Below are 14,486 nucleotides of genomic sequence, written 5' to 3'. Positions count from 1 at the left end.
TTAAAGGACACACCTCAGATATTTTGCACCCCTCTCACTTCAGCGCAAGCAAGCTCATATAAAACAGGTAATTTACCAATCCTGGCGCTAGAGTTTGAAAACAGAAGAGCGCCGGCCTTCACAGGTCGAAATTGCAAACGAGAGTGCGTTTGACAATTGCACTTGCTTAATGGCAGCTGACAATATAGCCCCTTGAGTTTGAAAAAAATCTATTTTGATTATTGAACTACAGTAAGTGAAGGGGATTAATACCTAACAGAATGACGGTAACATAATTAAATCATGGGTTCCTGATCTGTACTACACAGAAATCAAATTTTCTTTACTGTACTCAGGGGCGCGGCCTGGGATTTTGGGCCCCACCACCACAGGCCACACCAACCCTGCGCAATTGCTGTAACCACACACCTCCAGAACCTAATTGACCTACTCAAAGCTTAAAATAACTACCTTTGCATGCTTGCAACTCTCTTGTAATCCAAAATTTACTGTGCAATATTTACTGACAGTGAGCTGTGAAAATATTACACTGTGGAGACATGCATGCAACATTCTGCATAGTGGAATTCACTATTTGATGCAAGACTGATACCCTCTATAAGAAATGTGCTTTTACAGTCTAAATGTAATTTTAATGGGAAAATTCTCTTAACATTAATAAATAACTTATACATTAACCTCTTCAATTAAAATAAATTAACATTATCTATAGAATGATAGTTAAAAAATCTGCTGCTGATTTTATTATAAGTATACATACCAACTAAAAAATAAGCAGCTGTAAAAGTGGAAAAATGAAAAGGCCTGATGGTGGCGCTAGAGGAAAGGTCAAGTGGTCACCAAATCAATAGGTTTCTTCCACTTGGGGGTCTTGATTGTGCACAACAAATTCTATATCTTGTTCTGTCTGTTTTCAGTCTTGTTCTCAGCCTGTGGGCATCATGTGTGTAGTGATCCAATATCCATAGCCATGCCATTTAAGTTATCACTGGCCCTTGCTCAGCCTTACTCACCAAGAGCCCAGCGCCGAGTCTTCTTGATAGCAAAGTCACTGATCAGCTTGTTTTTCAACATCCTCACTGTGTCTGTCTCTTTCTGTGCACCTTCTCATCATCTGCATTGGTACTGCCGGCACTGTCTTTCACTTCTTCCACACTCCTCCCTGACAAAACTATCACCTGAAGAGGGTCCTGGCTCTGTAGAGAGTAAATTATGCATATGATAATATATCCTATAACATAATACCATTTGTAATAACATCACCAACATTTCAGTTACTACTATTTTGTTGACTTAAATTAGCTGCATGCACCACAGAAAAAATTAAACGGCACTGAATCCTGCAGAATATTGACCCAAACTACCTGCAGTTGCGTATCACCACCACTAGACCATGTTTCAGTCTGCATCAAAGCCATGGAGACATACCTTGGTCATATGACTTGAAGGTGTTATTTTAACATTGGCTGTAACTTTAGTCAGTCACTCAATGCGTCAAACTGTCCAGCATCCAATACAGACTATAGGCTTTTTTTGTTTCATATAATGATCAAATTATGTGGAAAAATAATTAGTTTGAAATCTTATCATTGAAAAGGATTTAATCATTTTACTTTTTTTTCATAATAATAAAAGAAATTCCCACAGACCCCCTGCAATTATGCCAACTGACATTCAACACAATGCTGCTCACCCCCTTCAGTTGGGAGTAGTGCTGGTTCAGGGGGATGGGGAGACAGGGCTGCTGAAGCTGCATCTGTTGTGGATGGCACCAGACAGGGACCGAGGTAAAGACAGATTCAGGTTGGATATTCAACGAATATTCGCCTGTAGTTTTCCTTACATCCACCAACAGCAGTTAGGGACCGTCAACATAGTGACAAACCAAATCTTTCAAATTATCATAGCTCTTTAATCATTACTCCTCAACTGGTTCTAGCTAACCCGATGGCAGACACACATTGTATACTTCTTTTGTCGATTTTACATCTCGCACTATTTATTACAATTTTTGAATTTCAATAGGTCCCTGGTCATGTGACCTACTGACTTCAATCAAGGTTCAGAATGTACACTCAGTTGGCCTACACAATGCACACACTTTTGTTTGTCCATTTTCATGTCACGCAATTCTGTGAATTTTCAATATTTCAAATTTCAATAGCTCCTTTGCCATGTGACCTACTGACCTCAAGGCACAGAATGTCCACTGACTACCCTTCTAAACTACAAATAACTTCACAGATCTTCATCGTAAAGGGTTTAAACACTGTTTCCCATGCTTGTTCAATGAACCATAAACAATTAATGAACATGCACCTGTGGAACGGTCGTTAAGACAGACGGTAGGCAATTATGGTCACAGTTATGAAAACTTAGGACACTAGAGAGGCCTTTCTACTGACTCTGAAAAACACCAAAAGAAAGATGCCCAGGGTCCCTGCTCATCTGTGTGAACGTGCCTTGCGACTGCAGATGTGGCCAGGGCAATAAATTGCAATGTGCGTACTGTGAGACGCCTAAAGACAGCGCTACAGGGAGACAGGACGGACAGCTGATCGTCCTCGCAGTGGCAGACCACATGTAACAACACCTGCACAGGATCGGTACATCACACCTGTGGGACAGGTACAGGATGGCAACAACTGCCCGAGTTACACCAGGAACGCACAATTCCTCCATCAGTGCTCAGACTGTCCGCAAAAGGCTGAGAGAGACTGAGGGCTTGTAGGCCTGTTGTAAGGCAGGGCTTCACCAGACATCACCGGCAACAGCGGTCGCCTACGGGCACATCCACCGTCGCTGGACCAGACAGGACTGGCAAAAAGTGCTCTTCACTGACGAGTTGCGGTTTTGTCTCGCCAGGGGTGATGGTCAGATTCGCATTTATCGTCGAAGGAATGAGCGTTACACCGAGGCCTGTACTCTGGAGCGGGATCGATTTGGAGGTGGAGGGTCCGTTATGGTCTGGGACGGTGTGTCACAGCATCATCGGACTGAGCTTGTTGTCATTGCAGGCAATCTCAACGCTGTGTATTACAAGGAATACATCCTCCTCCCTCATGTGGTACCCTTCCTGTAGGCTCATCCTGACATCACCCTCCAGCATGACAATGCCACCAGCTATACTGCTCGTTCTGTACGTGATTTCTTGCAAGACAGGAATGTCAGTGTTCTGCAATGGCCAGCGAAGAGCCCGGATCTCAATCCCATTGAGCACGTCTGGGACCTGTTGGATTAGAGGGTGAGGGCTAGGGCCATTCCCCCCAGAAAATGTCCAGGAACTTGCAGGTGCCTTGGTGGAAGAGTGGAGTAACATCTCACAGCAAGAACTGGCAAATCTGGTGTAGTCCATGGTGGCCACACCAGATACTGACTTACTTTTGACCCCCCTTTGTTCAGGGACACATTACATTTCTGTTAGTCACATGTCTGTGGAACTTGTTCAGTTTGTCTGTTGTTGACTCTTGTTATGTTCATACTAATATTTACACGTTACGTTTGCTGAGAATAAACACAGTTGACAGTGAGGACGTATCTTTTTTTGCTGAGTTTGTTGCACACCCTTTAGTTTGTCAATTTCTCACACAAATTTTTCCAAATTTCAATAGCTCCTTGGTCATGTAACCTACAGACTTCAAACAAGGTTCAGAATGTCCACTGACTACCCTTCTATATTGCACACCATTTAGTTTGTCCATTTATCTCACACATTCAAATGTCAATAGCTCCTTGGTCATGGGACTTTAAACAATGTTCAGAATGTACACTCAGTGGGCCTACACACTGCACACCCTTTAGTTTGTCCATTTATCTCACGCAATTTTACATGAATTTTCAATATTTGTCAATGTTTCTATTTTCAATAGCTCCTTGGTAATGAGACCTACTGACCTCAAACTACTTTTAATATCTCCACGGACTGGCGGAGACAGGCGCCACAAGGCATCCAGTGTGGTAAAGTGACCCATCCCGGAGAAGCTGGCGGGAGCCCCAGGGAGAGTTCACTTTTCTTTGTGAAGGGCAGGGCGCCCTGGAATGGGTTCGCCCCAGGAGGGGCCCAAGCCCTGGAAAGCGTTGCGTTTCGGCGGCGTCCGGTGAGCTCTCCCTGGCCCTTGAAAATCCGGGGGAGAGGGTGTAAATCTCACGCCGGGCCGTACCCATATCCGCAGCAGGTCTCCAAGGTGAACAGCCTCTGGCATGTTATAACAATGTAGGTAAGGGAAGTTTGAGGTCAGTCATGACCAAGGCGCTATTGAAATTAGAAAGTTGGAAAAATGTATGTAAAATTGTGAGAGATGAAAGGGGACAAACTAAATGGTGTGCAATGTGTAGGCCCACAGTGTACATTCTGAACCTTGTTTGAGGTCAGTATGTCACATAATCAAGGAGACATTACTAGGTATACAAAAAGATGCTCACATTTCCACATGTTTATAAGCTTTGCAAAGCGAATTAATGTCCAAATCGTGAAAATAAGACCTGTGCAATGTTGTGCGCAATTTTTTCCAACATCATGAAACTTAGTTGGAGTCTGTGGCTCAAGTGGTTTGAAAGCGCAAATATCCTACCTGAAACTGTCTTTACCTCGGTCAGGCAGGGACAACTGATTTAGTATGAATAGTGTAGCAATATTGTTACACAGGAAATGGAAACCAGTTGTTACTTTATTAATGTGCTGGTTGACAACATGTCTAGTAAAGTTTGCTTAACTATATATCTTTGTCTGTCTTGACTGCAACACAAAGCATATTGAAACATGGTGGCAGCGGTACTCAAAATAACCTGGATCTCATAGATGTAAATGAAGAATACATCCCAGGCGGCACAAAAGACAATCTCGCTGTTGAAGTAATTGCAGCACTGGACACATTTTGCAGCACACAGAACATTTTGTGATACCAAGAAAAATGTAACAATTGAGAGAATTTTTTAATGCGAAGTCAGGGCCAAGATGAGAGTTTAGACATATCTCACTGAATTGAGGACTCGTGGCCACCTGCAACTTTGGAGTAATCACAGACAGGATTGCGTGTGGCACGTGTGACCCACACTTAAGAGAGCGCTTACTCAGAGAGACTGATCTCAGTTTAGAGAAATGCATATAGATTGGAAGAGCTGTCCAAAGAGCTAAAGTCATAAATGTGCAGGGCCCTGTAGCAGTGCATGCAGTAACACCGAAAGAGAAACCGAGAGGGAGAGGAGACCCTACAAAGGCACAGAGCATAATACAATGCAGATACTGTGGACGGACACATGAGAGAAAAGGAAAAGTGCCCTGCATATGGACAAAAATGTAAATCCTGTGGAAAAAAACAATCACTTCTCTACAGTTTGCAAAAGTGCAGGGACCAGCAAGAGAAACAGAGGTCTGGCAATGGAAAATGCGTCATCTGACTCAGAGAGCGGTGAGGATGTTCTGTGCATCACACTAGGGCCAAAGTCAGAGAGCATTAACGTGGTGCAGGAGAAAACCACAGACCCCAATGCAGCTCTCTTTGCAACCATGCTGGTCAACAAAAAGTCAAGTCAGATTTCAGCTAGATTGTGGTGCTAGTTGTAATGTTATCCCTGCAAACCTCATAAAAGCCAGTCACCTAGAGCCCTGCAGTCAGGTATTGGTGATGTATAACAAGAGCACTCTGACGCCACTGGGGAAGTGCACACTTAAAGTGCTCAATCCACGCAATAAGAAAACCTACCGAGTTGAATGTGCACAGGCCCATTCTAGGCAGTAAGGCTATCCAGGCAATGGAGTTGATTACTGTGCAGCATCACAACATCCTGGCCATTGAGAAAACAACAGGATCCTGGACTAAAGAGCAAATTAAACAGGAGTACTCTGCTGTATTCCAGGGAGATGGATGCCTACCCGGCAAGCTGAAAGTGGATGAGCGAGTGGAGCCCGTCCAGCTGCCAAAGAGAAGAGTGCCAGTAGCGCTATATAAACCACTCAAAGAGGAGCTCAGTGGTCTAGAGAAAAGGATGATAAAAGCAGTTGAAAAAAAGCACAGATTGGATTAGTGAAGAAACCGTCTGAAAAGCTAAGAGTGTGTATTGATCCGAAACCTCTCAAGACGCTCAAGAGGAGCCATTACTCACTTCCCACTATTGAAGACGTGCTGCCAGATCTGAACAGAGCACGCGTGTTCTGTTTGTGATTTAAAAACAGATTTTGGCATGTGGAACTGGAGGAGGAATCCAGCTATCTCACCACGCTCTCTACTCCCATGGGACGCTACAGGTGGCAGCGCATGCCAACGGGAATCAGTCCAGCCCCAGAGATCTTTCAGAGGAAGTTGAACCAGGCAATGGAAGGCCTTCCAGGAGTCAAAATCATTGCAGATGACATCCTGATTGTGGGAGGAGGAGACAATGATGAAGCGGCGACTCTGGACCATGACAAAAACCTGAAAATGCTCCTGGACAGATGCAGGAAGCTCAATATCAAGCTGAATCCGGAGAAGCTGCAGCTCAGGCTGAAGGAAGTGCCCTACATTGGCCACCTGCTAACATCAGAGGGGTTGAAAGTGGACCCAGGAAAAGTGACAGCCATCAAACAGATGCCTAGGCCTACAGATGTGCAGGGGGTGCAGCGCTTCCTGGGCATGGTAAACTACCTAGCCAAGTTCAGCAGCCACGCCGCGGAGCTCTGCAAGCCATTGCGACAGCTAACACACAAGGACTCACTGTGGGAGTGGTCAGAGACATGAGCAGGCTTTCAATAAAATCAGGGATACCATTGCACAGACCCCTGTGCTGAAATACTACAACCCAACAGAGCAGCTCGTACTACAGTGTGATGCTTCAGAGAGTGGGTTAGGAGCAGTCTTGATGCAGGGAGGACAACCAATAGCATAAGCTAGCAGAGCCCTGACAGAGACTGAAAAAGGGTATGCACAGATAGAGAAGGAGCTGCTTGCAGTGGTGTTTGGCATGGAGAGGTTCCATCAGCTCACATATGGACGAACTGTGGAAGTGCAGTCAGATCACAAGCCTCTAGAGAGCATCATGACAAAGCCTCTCCACAGCACACCAAAAAGACTACAACGCATGTACATGAGACTCCAAAACTACGAGGTCAGTCTCCGATATGTTCCCGGGAAAACATGTGGTGCTGGCCGACACCCTGAGCAGGGCGTACCTCACAGAACAAGACAACAGAGGCCTTATGGTGGTCGAAGTGGAATCAATCAATATGATACACTACCTCCCTGTGTCAAGCGAGAGACTAAAGCACATCCAGAGAGCCACTGAGCTGAACCAGGAGCTCCAGACATTGAAAAATGTGATCCTGCAGGGGTGGCCTGAAGTGAAAGGACAAGTAGCCATGTATTTTCACAACAGAGATGAGCGGAGTGCGCAAAATGGAGTTATCTTCAGAGGTGAGCGAGTCGTTGTGCCTACTGCCCTCAGGTCAGAGATAATGCAAAGAATCCATTCCTCACACATAAGAACAGAGGGATGTCTGAGAAGAGCACGCGAGTGTGTCTACTGGCCAGGCATGAATGCACAGCTGAGAACATACATGGCACAATGTAGCACCTGCACTGCATGGGGTATGAAGCAGCAGAAAGAAACGTTGAGGCCACACGAAGCACCAAAGCGTCCCTGGGAAAGAAATAAGGACTGACCTGTTCTAGTTAAACGACAGAGACTGCATGGTCACAGTTGATTATCTCTTCAACTTCTGGGAAGTGGACCATTTGGAGAACACACAGTCAAAAACAGTCATTCGAAAACTGAAGACACACTTTGCACGTCATGGGATACCTGACATCCTTTACTCAGACAATGACCCCAGTGCTCTTCAGACGAGTTCCGAAGTTTCAGCAAGGCTTGGGACTTTACACACAAAACATTGTCTCCAGGATACTCGCAAAGAAATGGGAAAGTGGAATCGGCAGTGAAAACAGCCAAAAGACTGATGGCAAAAGCAGAGAGAGCAGGTGCTGACCCATACCTGGCCATGCTGGATCATAGAAATACCCCGTCACAAGGAACAGACAGCAGCCCTGCAATGGTGCTCATGGGAAGACGTACAAAGACAGTACTTACAATGAGTGAAAATCTTCTGAGACTGGGGATGGCAAACTGTCAGCTGGAGAAGTTCAAAGAAAGACAACAGAAACAGGCAAAGTATTACGACACCTCCGCTCAGGATCTCAGAGCTGCAACGAGATGACAGGGTGAGAGTTCAGCCACTCACAGGACAGAAACAGTGGTGGCAGAGGGCCACAGTAGTCAGACCTGTGGAGCAAAGGTCCTACGAGGTGAAGACAGAACAGGGCCAAGTCATCAGGAGGTACAGGCGACACCTGAGGAAGAGCAGAAAAAGAGGATTTCCCCAATGTTGAGAAGCCTGGCACAGAGCCAGTAAACAGAGCACCAGCTGACGCCCAGCAGGGTGCTGAACACAACCTAGAGGTGAATGCTGCACCTCAACAAGAAGATCCAAACATCTCAGGTCAAGCACCTCCTGATGTAATCAACACTGCCCACATAAGGTCTGGTAGGGACATCCGAAGACCTATACACCTGAAAGAATGTGTGAAGGTAAAAAATATATAATTAAATGGACAGTCAGACAGTTAACAAACATGCAGTTCACATTCCAATTTATTGCAGACATGGACTACAAGCCAAAGTTAGGTGGTCTGCCTTTGTTGTAAAAAAAAAAAAATTTAATTAAAAAGAGAACATGTAGCAATATTGATGTTACACAGGAAACGGAAACCAGTTGTTACTTTATTAATGTGCTGGTTGACAACATGCCTAGTAAAGTTTGCTTAACTATATATCTTTGTCTGTCGTGACTACAACACAAAGCATATTGAAACAAATAGCTTGCTAAAAGTTTGCCTGCATTGATTAAAAGTCGGCTAAAGGAGGAGCGAAATGTAAACCCTCCGAATTTTCTGTCAATATATTAAGAACTTAACGTTAATGTTGGGGGAGCAAAAAGAGCCTATTTCACTATGGACTAACGTTAAGCTAACAGGTTAATTTCCACCATTCACGGACTACACCCACCTTTCTCTGTGACAAGCTGTCGCCATTTTTTCTCCTGTCTTTTCGTTTTTGGAAGCCAGATTTTTCTTTAGGAAACTGAGACATGATGCTCCACCGGCACTCCTCACTGGCAATTCACTGCTAGCAAGTACAGTTCGTGCCTGGTTTGGGGGCAGGACCGAACCATTTCATGTAAATAGAGGGGGGAAGGTTGAGCAATACAGAGGCTCTCTGGATGTTTACTTTTTTGCCAAAAACAAGAAAAGAAAATGAAACCGTTAGTTTTGAGTACATTTTAAATACAACAAAAAAAATTACCTAAAATGTTCGAATAATTTTTTCGGGACCATTTTTTCGGGTCACGCCCTGTACTGTTCAAACTTGTAAAAATAGATGTCTAAATTTCAACTACTTTTCAACGTCCATGAACGTTCGCTGTCGTTCGAGATTCTGCACAGATTATTAGAGCAACTGTGAAAATCTCCACAGACCTGCGATGATCTATGCATGCTATCTTGAACATGCACGCTTAATATCATTACATAAGACATTAACAGTAACCTCAAAATGTGGACATGGAAGTGTTACTCATTTTAAGGTTGAATGTTACATTAGTTTGTAAGATAGCCTTTAGGCTATTTACTATATTACAAAATGAATATTGAATTGTGTTTAGTTGACAATGCAAGGAGATGTACAGTGCATTTGGAAAGTATTCAGACCCCTTGACTTTTTCTACATTATGTTACAGCCATGTTCTAAAATGGATTAAATAGTTTCCCCCCCCCCTCAAATCTACACACAATACCCCAATTACGACATAGCAAAAACAAATGCATTCAAAATAAAAAACAGAAATACCGTATGTAAATAAGTATTCAGACCCTTCGCTATGAAACTCGAAATTGAGCTGAGGTGAATCCTGTTTCCATTGATCCTTGAGATCTTTCCACAACTTGGGAGTCCATCTGTGGTAAATTTAAATTGATTGGACATGATTTGAAAGGCACACCGGTCAACATAAGGTCCCACAGTTGACAGTGCATGTCAGAGCAAAAACCAAGCCATGAGGTTTAAGGAATTGTCCGTAGAGCTCTGAGACAGGATTGTGTCGAGGCACAGATCTGGGGAAGGGTACCAAAACATTTATGCAGCATTGAAGGTCCCCAAGAACACAGTGGCTTCCATCATTCTTAAATGGAAGCCATTTGGAACCATCAAGACTCTTCCTAGAGCTGGCCGCCCGGCCAAACTGAGCAATCGGGAGAAGGGCCTTTGTCAGGGAGGTGACCAAGAACCTGATGGTCACTCTGACAGAGCTCCAGAGTTCCTCTGTGGAGATGGGAGAACCTTCCAGAAGGAAAACCATCTCTGCAGCACTCCACCAATCAGGCCTTTATTGTAGGGTGGTCAGACGGAAGCCATTCCTCAATAAAAAGTACATGACAGCCCGCTTGGAGTTAGCCAAAAGGGACCTAAAGGACTCTGACCATAAGAAACAAGATTCTCTAGTCTGATGAAACCAAGATAGGTATCACAATTCCAGTGGGTCAGAAGTTTACATACACTAAGTTGACTGTGCCTTTAAACAGCTTGGGAAATTCCAGAAAACGATGTCATGGCTTTAGAAGCTTCTGATTGACTCAAATGATGTCAATTAGTCTATTGGGGGTGTACCTGTGGATGTATTTCAAGGCCTGCCTTCAAACTCAGTGCCTCCTTGCTTGACATCATGGGAAAATCAAAAGAAATCAGCCAAGACCGCAGAAGAAATTGTAGACCACAAGTCTGCTTCATCCTTGGGAGCAATTTCCAAATGCCTGAAGGTACCACATTCATCTGTACAAACAATAGTATGCAAGTATAAACACCATGGGACCACGCATCCGTCATACCGCTCATGAAAGAGACGCGTTCTGTCTCCTAGAGATGAACGTACTTTGGTGCGAAAAGTGCAAATCAATCCCAGAAGAGCAGCAAAGGACCTTGTGGAGATGCTGGAGGAAACAGGTACAAAAGTATCTATATCCACAGTAAAACGAGTCCTATATCGACATAACCTGAAAGGCTGCTCAGCAAGGAAGAAGCCACTGCTCCAAAACCGCCATAAAAAAGCCAGAGTATAGTTTGCAACTGCACACGGGGACAAAGATCGTACTTTTTGGAGAAATGTCCTCTGGTCTGATGAAACAAAAATATAACTGTTTGGCCATAATGACCATTGTTATGTTTGGAGGAAAAAGGGGGATGCTTGCAAGGCGAAGAACACCATCCCAACCGTGAAGCACAGGGGTGGCAGCATCATGTTGTGGGAGTGCTTTGCTGCAGGAGGGACTGGTGCACTTCACACAATAGATGGCATCGTGAGGCAGGAAAATTATGTGCATATATTGAAGCAACATCTCAAGACATCAGTCAGGAAGTTAAAGCTTGGTCGCAAATGAGTCTTCCAAATGGACAACGACCCCAAGCATAATTCCAAAGTTGTGGCAAAATGGCTTAAGGACAACAAAGTGAAGGTATTGGAGTGGCCATCACAAAGCCCTAACCTCAATCCTATAGAAAATATGTGGGCAGAACTGAAAAAGCGTGTGCGATCAAGGAAGCCTACAAACCGGACTCAGTTACACCAGCTCTGTCAGGAAGAATGGGTCAAAATTCACCCAACTTATTGTGGGAAGTTGTGAAAGGCTACCTGAAACGTTTGACCCAAGTTAAACAATTTAAAGGCAATGCTACCAAATACTAATTGAGTGCATGTAAACTTCTGACCCACTGGGAATGTGATGAAAGAAATAAAAGCTGAAAAATCATTGACATTTCACATTCTTAAAATAAAGTGGTGATCCTAACTGACCTAAGACAGGGAATTTTTACTAGGATTAAATGTCAGGAATTGTGAAAAACTGAGTTTAAATGTATTTGGCTAAGGTGTATGTAAACTTCCGACTTCAGCTGTATCAAAAACTACTATACTTGTAAGACAGACGCATGCATTAATTTATTTCCGAACACTGAAGAGGGAGGCTTGTTTGGCTGGTGCTAGCACATGGGCAGATGAAATACACCACTGGAATGCTGATTAAGGTGTTTACATGTCCTAATAACTAGAAAGATTGCTCAGAAAACTAGGTGTTTTAATCGGTGTATGCTTACTTCGATTTTGACCTTATAACAATTAAATGGCTCCGCCTTTTCCTGGTTGCTAAAACGATAATAGGTTGCCTAATTTCAGTTTGTGACAAAACAAGCAATCGCTTGTGTAGAGAATTGTACCATCTAAAATGCTGGGAAATATCTTTTCAACAACCCAAAATATTGTTTTCAGCCGGTGTACAAAACCGAAAGTAACAGACGCAAAAACTAAACTTAACGGGAAGCATAGAAATAGTGCACATACGTCTTAAGACTTCCTTTCAATGAGAATAACAGATCTATAACTCACATTTCTATGCGAATTTGGTCAGACCGCCCAAAAAGTTACATATTGCAGCTTTAACAAAAATATTTCACAAACACCAACGCGATGCTGACTGGTACTTTAATTGCATTTAAGATCAACAGTGAATTGTAGGAGCACAAACTGTGCTTTACAATTGCATTTCAGCTCAAGTTACAATCTCAAGTAATATGAGTAGCTCTATCTATCCTATATATTTAATTGTGAATTCAGCACTATATTCAATGTTGTTTGGTTGCACAGGCATTGAAATCCGATTCTAACAATATTTCATAATTTGCCATTAGATAGAGATGCCAGCCTGCTGCAAGCATGACAAAATTATAAATCTGGCTAAAATAGAAACTGGCATCCAGCCAATCACCACATTTCCTTTTAATTGTTTGCTCCACATGTGACATTTACATTGAATGTATAAAAACATCTATACATATGTAATGCAAAGCAATGTCCGTAGCTCAGAGCCACGAAAAAGGTGTTCTGGAACCTGGGTGAAAGTAATGGTCAAAGAAAGGCAGTCCACCTTCTCTTCCACCTCTACAGTTTTGTGGGGTATGTAAGAACCCATACCTGCAGCTCTCTCTGCTTCTGCCTGAGTGCAAGGTTCCTCCTTCAACAGCTTAATCCTGAACAGAGTGTGGGAGAGATGGAAGAAATGCAGATGCTCAGTCATCAAAATAAAAATCTAAGTTGTAATACTCGGGTGCTGTGGAGGAAGGCTCGTCACAGGAACAATGGACTGCTTCAAACAAAAATAGTCGGGATCTTACCATTTCAGATCAACAAAATATAATCTGCAATCAAAACAAATGCACATTCAACTACGGCTTTTAGTTTCCAGTTGCCGAAATGTTTCCAGTTAACAATTTGAATAGCTGCAAGAAAGCGCAACGTACAGTCGTGGCCAAAAGTTGAGAATGACACAAATATTCATTTTCACAAAGTCTGCTGCCTCAGTTTGTATGATGGCAATTTGCATATACTCCAGAATGTTATATAGAGTGATCAGATGAATTGCAAAGTCCCTCTTTGCCATGCAAATGAACTGAATCCCCCAAAAACATTTACACACTGCATTTCAGCCCTGCCACAAAAGGACCAGCTGACATCATGTCAGTGATTCTCTCATTAACACAGGTATGAGTGTTGACGAGTACAAGGCTGGAGCTCACTCAATAAAAGCCTTTGACACTTATGAAATGCTTGTAATTATACTTCAGTATTCCATAGTAACATCTGACAAATATATCTAAAGACATTGAAGCAGCAAATTTTGTGGAAATGTATATTTGTGTCATTCTCAAAACTTTTGGCCACGACTGTAGACAGTAATGCTGGGCACAACCAGTGACATAGTCCACCTTATTTTTTTGAGCAACTTGGTTTTTGTTGAAGGTCTTCATGTCTGCATGGATTTGGTCATATATCGCTTTGTCTTCCATGTCTTGCTAATACTCTTCTTCCTGGTACCGTTGTGGTTCCCGATCTGTTTGGATGTACCCATGGTGGTACAGAGAGCCTTCTATTAACGTTACCTATTGGAATAATAAAATGAGTGATTATATGAGAGACACACCCAGTTAAGTGGACCGGAATTTAATTTTTCAATGGTAAACTGCATGAGTGAACTAGCTAACTCCATGTATTCACCACCTTTGGCTAACTGTTGCTAGTTAACGTTAGTCAGTAGTAGCCAACTAACGTTACAGCAGTTATTGCGACAAGACCAGTTTCTGATCAAACATACAAATCTATGTGAGAAATAACACCTTTTACAACACACTTCTAGTTACAAAACGATTGCAAGGCATTTCTGAAGTCATAACACAGAATTAAACGCACCCTGTCGCTTATTTTCCCTCCAAATCTTGTTGTTCGTTTTTAGCTTGCCAACGAACTAGCTTCTTTCACACATTTGACAGAATCATTTCCGGGTTAATAATTTAGAAACACTCCACTAGAGGGAGCCAAAGCACAGACCAACATAATATGAGTTCATCTGTGCAAAAGTTAT

General features: G+C 43.1%; 2 long non-coding RNA genes across 4 annotated transcripts; both read right to left on the bottom strand.

Annotated features, from left to right (window-relative positions):
• Positions 1 to 612: 612 nt before the first annotated feature.
• Positions 613 to 9,152, bottom strand: LOC139530588 (uncharacterized). The gene is made up of 3 exons (XR_011666074.1): positions 9,034 to 9,152; positions 1,694 to 1,756; positions 613 to 1,196 (listed from the first exon to the last, which is right to left on the bottom strand). It is a non-coding gene; the product is annotated as an uncharacterized lncRNA (long non-coding RNA).
• A 3,384-nt stretch (positions 9,153 to 12,536) lies between these two features.
• On the bottom strand, positions 12,537 to 14,456 carry LOC139530587 (uncharacterized). 3 transcript variants are annotated; one of them, XR_011666072.1, is made up of 3 exons: positions 14,315 to 14,456; positions 13,834 to 14,007; positions 12,537 to 13,157 (listed from the first exon to the last, which is right to left on the bottom strand). It is a non-coding gene; the product is annotated as an uncharacterized lncRNA (long non-coding RNA). The 3 variants fall into 3 exon arrangements; XR_011666073.1 differs by having other exon boundaries at positions 12,828 to 13,098; positions 14,315 to 14,440; XR_011666071.1 differs by having other exon boundaries at positions 13,156 to 13,266; positions 14,315 to 14,440.
• Between the last annotated feature and the right edge of the window lie 30 nt (positions 14,457 to 14,486).

This window comes from Salvelinus alpinus, chromosome 9 (genome assembly GCF_045679555.1).
Source record: "Salvelinus alpinus chromosome 9, SLU_Salpinus.1, whole genome shotgun sequence".
NCBI lineage: Eukaryota > Metazoa > Chordata > Actinopteri > Salmoniformes > Salmonidae > Salvelinus > Salvelinus alpinus.
The sequence above is the reverse complement of the archived record's forward strand: the minus strand, read 5'-3'. Positions and strand labels throughout refer to the sequence as shown.